Raw genomic sequence first — 6,126 nt, 5'->3', positions numbered from 1 at the left:
AAGAGCCTAGACATCATCTTTCATGAAATTATCAAGGAAAACTGCCCTGAGATTCTAGAACCAGAGGGCAAAATAAGTATTTAAGGAATCCACCAATCACTGCCTGAAAGAGATCCCAAAAGAGAAACTCCTAGGAACATTGTGGCCAAATTCCAGAGTTCCCAGGTCAAGGAGAAAATATTGCAAGCAGCTAGAAAGAAACAATTCAAGTACTGTGGAAACACAATCAGGATATCACAAGATCTAGCAGTTTCTATATTAAGGGATCAAAGGGCATGGAATATCATATTCCAGAAGTCAAAGGAACTAGGACTAAAAGCAAGAATCACCTACCCAGCAAAACTGAGTATAATACTTTAGGGAAACAATGGTCTTTCAATGAAATAGAGGACTTTCAAGAATTCTTGATGAAAAGACCAGAGCTGAAAAGAAAATTTGACCTTCAAACACAAGAATGAAGAGAAGCATGAAAAGGTAAACAGTAAAGCGAAGTCATAAGGGACTTACTAAAGTTGAACTGTTTACATTCCTGCATGGAAAGACAATATTTGTAACTCTTGAAACTTTTCAGTATCTGGGTAGTTGGTGGGATTACACACACACACACACAAACACACACACATACAGGCACACACAGAGACAAACAGCACAAAGTGAATTGAAGAGGATGGGATCATATCTTAAAAAAATGAAATTAAGTGGTGAGAGAGAAATATATTGTGAGGAGAAAGGGAGAAATGGAATGGGGCAAGTTATCTCTCATAAAAGAGGCAAGCAAAAGACGTTTCAGTGGAGGGAAAAAGAGAGGAGGTGAGAGAAAAACATGAAGTTTACTCTCATCATATTCGACTAAAGGAAGGAATAAAATGCACACTCATTTTGGTATGAAAACCTATCTTACAACACAGGAAAGTGGGGGTGAAGGGGATAAGCAGAGTGAGGGGGATGATGGAAGGGAGGGCAATGGGAGGAGGGAGTAATTTGAAGTCAACACTCTTGAGGAGGGACAGGATCCAAAGAGAGAATAGAAGCAATGTGGGGCAGGATAGGATGGAGGGAAATATAGTTAATCTTACACAACATGACTATTATGGAAGTCATTCACAAAACTACACAGATATAGCCTATATTGAATTGCTTGCCTTCCAAAGGGAATGGGTGGGGAGGGAGGGATGAAGAGAAGTTGGAACTCAAAGTTTTAAGAACAACTGTCGAGTACTGTTCTTGCTACTAGGGAACAAGAAATACAGGCAGTGGGGTATAGAAAGTTATCTGGCCCTATAGGACAAAAGAGAAGATAGGGACAAGGGAAGGGAGGGATGATAGAAGAGAGGGCAGATTGGTGATAGGGGCAAGTAGAATGCTCGATGTTTTGGGGGGAGGGTTCAAATGGGGAGAAAATTTGGAACCCAAAATTTTGTGAAAATGAATGTTAAAAGTTAAATAAATAAATTTAAAAAAATTTTTCCTCTTCATTCCATACTTGATTCCTTTTTTAATCTTAATTTCTATTATGCTAAAAGGCTATAATATATAATTCATCACTTACCATTTCTTTAAAGTTTTCATGAAAATTGGTGTTCTTTCCAATTAAACAATATGCTTTTTGAGAGCAGAGATCTTCTCTAATATTGCTGCAATCCCCTAGAGTTGACACAATGATAAGCACATATTATTCTCAATATTCACTTATTGATGTGCACTTGGTATCAAGATTTATTTGTTGACATATTTACATTAAACAACCTATAAATGAAGCAAAATCATTATGGAATAGCCAAGAATAATAAACCAATGATGACAGTAGCAACAGTAACAAAATCTGAAACAACTCCCTAATATACTACTCAGAATGAAAGTCTTAAATTCCATATTGTTATTTAATAGAATAAAAAGTATTTCTTTCCTAAACTAGCCAAGTCTCAAAGAAGCTTCTTTTCTCATGTTATATGTTTGATTTTTCTCATTTGGGAGCACTGACTTTTCTTGTGAAGTTGAGATAAGGGGTACCTCATAACTATACTCAGAGTAGAGCACACCAGTCCAGACTGGGAAAAACTGATGTTATTGATGAGTTCTTGTCCTAGGCTAAGACCAGATTCCCAGTTTTCTTTAACTACCTGAGGTAAAAACTAATTCATCTAAATTAGATCTCAACATGAGAACTTAGCTGCCTTGGAAAAATGGAAGCAAGACAAAATTTCCTAGCAGAAAGACTTGAAGAGATTTACTGTGGAAGGTACTGACTTTTAGCGGTGGATAGTAGATAGATAAATTTCCTCATGGCTAACGTAGAAGTCTCTGGTTAATAAAATCTTGCATTGTTCTTCTTGAAGATCTTACCACAATTCTCAGTTACATATTACTCCCAATAAGGGGAGAAAAGTAGCTAGGTCAAATCACAGTCCTGAGCCTTAGCCACTATGACCCTTTTGCACACTGACTTAATTCATATGAGGGAGTCACATTTGTGATGTGAACTATTTTTTGCTGTATACCTCCAGCTAGAATAGAGGAATGAACTGGCCTCAGTGATTGAGTTTACTGGGGTGGATGCCTATGAAAAAGGAGAAAATACATGAAGAATAATTTCTGCCTACCCCATAAACTATATGTTTTAATGGAAAAGAAGATACTTAGGAATGGAAACTTAATTCTGGGCGTTTGAATGATAAAACCACTACGAAATAGTAAATGTCAGATAGGATTTGGATCCATGTCTTTGGGATCTCTGGGCAGTGCTCTTTCCAGTGGACTATGCTGCCAATTGAAAGATCTGTAATGCCACATCACACTGTTGCAACTGTGTAGAATAAAAGTTCTGAAATGAGGCATTATTCTTTTAAACAGTTTACAGAAAACAATCAGACTAAGTATATACATCATTTATGATTAAACACACCAAAGGAAAATATATTAGTAAATGTCAGTTATTAGAACATCTAATCAAGTGGAAACTCATAAAGAATGAAGCCAAATTAAATAAGTACAAACATTCTATTAGCCAGAACCATAAAAATCTAAAATGTTTCCTCATTTTAAAATAGATTTCCTGTGTTGCTCATTCAACAATAATTCTTGAATTTTGGCTAATCAATCACTGTGACTAAGTGTTTTGGATTAATATTTCAAGCCATCAGACATATCTTTACAAGAATCACAGTCAATTTATTTTATAGCATTGCAATAAATTGAACATCACGATGAATTATTTTATAAACACTTTGTACATGTACTGCAGTAATTAAGGAACCGCATATTATTGAAGAGGTTATGCTTACAAAGCAGCTTTCTACTGCTCCCTGCTCTTCAACAATGAGCATTAGATACTGTGTTCAGTGAACACTCTGATTCAATAGGGGAGATAAGAGATAGAGTAGCCAATCCCAATTGAGTGTGTGTGTGTGTGTGTGTGTGTGTGTGTGTGTGTGTGTGCATATGTGTGTGTGTGAAGATGATAAACCAACACCGAGAACAAGCAGGCATATAATTATAACAGAATTGCAATAACTGCATTAGAAATATATAAAACAGTGCTCTATAAGATCTGAGAAAATCATGACTGAGGAGGGGGCTTAAACAAATCAAGTGAGGTTTCCTAGAACAATTGACATCGGAAAAGTGTTTTAAAGGGGAAGGAGACCTTCAAAACATAGGCAACAAGAACAACAAAAGCAAGAAGCTGTGTGGTTTGTTTGGGGGTCAGAGAGTAGTTCAGTTTAGGTGTAAGAGGTGTAATATATATGAGATGGCTGGTTATATATTGACTGTTGAACCAGCTTGAAACACCAAAATGCAGTATTGACTTACAATTTTTATGTGATAGTCCTCTATGCCAATTGTGACATTGAGCTGACCTTGGGTGCTCAAAGGCTGTTCCATCATCAGATTGCAGGCTCTGGAAGTTTCGTTGAGGCTAAAAAAGGTTTTAAGTGAGTACCTAAACAGTTTGAGTGTATTTTCTGAGAACAGTTCATCTAAGTATGGAAAAGTATTGGTGATGAATTCTTTGAGCATGGCAGTTTATGAAACAAAGAAAAATTACAAAATGGTCCTCAGTTCTTCTGTGATGGTGGCAAAGAGGCAGAACAGGAGAAAGAACATATAAGCAAGATTCATACAATTTTTATGTTATGTATAAAATTTAATTCTAAATTTGAGATCTTATTCCAATGAATAGTTTGGATCTATGCTGCGGGAAAATCCTATAAGTCTTGCAATACATGTCATAAATGAAACCAGAAAACAAAACAAAAAGTTGCAGCTAAATAGAAGCATGGTTCTCAGGTTCTCCCTTTAGAGGCAAATAAAGAGGGTGGAAAAACTTTTTTTCAAATACTGAAAGGCAAAAAGAAATATCATGCAATACAATATTTGCTCATCTGTTGTAGAATGACACATAATAAATATTTGTAAAAAAAGCATCATGGAATTACAGCAGTTGAAATAAAGAGACAGTAATTTTTTTTGACTGGGTAATTTTTAACTTTATTATTATAATTATTATTATAATTATTATATTATAACTATTATTATTATTATTATGAACTTGACAAATAGTAAACATGAACACACCCAGAAACAAAGACTTAAGAAAGAGGATTATAGTGTGAACTTGTATTATTTAGAAATAAAATAATACATTAAATGTAATATAGTAGTTCCCTTTTTGCCTATATTCCCTTCTGAAATTTCTTGGAGCTTTTATTCATGTTGATGTTATCACTACTTCAACTTAAGCCTTTTTCAACTTTTTAAAATTTTTATTTATTTATTTTTGGTTTTCAAAATTCACTTCCATAAGATTTTGAATTCCAAATTTTCTCTCCATCTTTCCACCACCCCAAGATGGCATATAATTAGATATAGGCTCTACATATATGCATTAATATTAAACCTATTTTATATTAATCATGTTCTAAAGAAGAATTACAACCAATGGGTAAAAAAAAAAAATGAGAGAAGAAAGAGAGAGAGAGAGAGGGAGAGAGAGAGAACGTATAATATGTTTCAACTCTATAGCTCTTTTTCTGGATGTGGACATCTTTTGAAGTTGAGATAGTAAATTCCTAAGAAGACCTCAATTCATCCCTATAATTCTGTACTTGGTAACTTCATTGCAAAGGTAGGAATGAATGAATGAGTGAATGATGGTGAGATTGGGAAAAATTCTGTGAAAAGTTGATCCAAGAGAAAGAAATAAGAGAGTCTAAAGTTATGCAGATTTTGCATAAATCTCATGGATATATATATATATATATATATATATATATATATATATATATATATATATATATATATATATATATGTATGTATGTATGTATGTGTATATGTGCGTGTCATATATACATTTTAGTACCTGTTATATATAATTAATATATGATTAAATATGATAAATAACAAAAACTTGTACTATTAGGGTCGCCTCAAACTCTAAAGGCTGATGACTTGCTCAGGCCACTCAGCCCATATGGGTTCAAAGTAGAATCAAAGATTTTATGGTTTCAAGGTTAGAGTCTACCCACTGTGCCAACGATCCTCTCACAAAATACAGTTGTTAGAGAGAAGTCTCCAAGTCAGAGAATTGAGTTCAAATTTCACCTCTGACACATTATATGGTCCTATAAGACTATGGAAGTGGGAATGTTTAAAGTTACTTGAGATGACCAAATAATTATGCTGCTTCCTTTTCCATTATCTTAATTATACAAACACAATTCTCAATCCTATTTGAATGAATGAATGAGTAAATAACTGGATATTTAGGTTGTATATTGTTTAACCAATGATTCATCTCTTCATTTTAAGTTGGATCAGATTTATAGAGAGAATATTATATACCTTCACAGATTTACTGCAGTGTATAATAGTAAATGTATAATAGTATCTTTAGTCCTGAATGCAGGTTGATACACAAATACATTCTTTTCATGTTTTTATAAGGGAGGTGATATGCTCAAGGTCAGTTGATATGGTCACAGGTTGTAGCCAAATATGATGAATTTTTAATGTGCTAACATTGTGTTATACTGATTTCTTTTTAAAAGACTTTTGAGTTAAGAAAGGAAAAACATCATTGGCTGTACAAACAACTATCTACAATTGTCAAGACATTGTATCACATC

Source organism: Notamacropus eugenii, chromosome 4, assembly GCF_028372415.1.
Source record: "Notamacropus eugenii isolate mMacEug1 chromosome 4, mMacEug1.pri_v2, whole genome shotgun sequence".
NCBI lineage: Eukaryota > Metazoa > Chordata > Mammalia > Diprotodontia > Macropodidae > Notamacropus > Notamacropus eugenii.
This window is presented reverse-complemented; position numbering follows the sequence as displayed.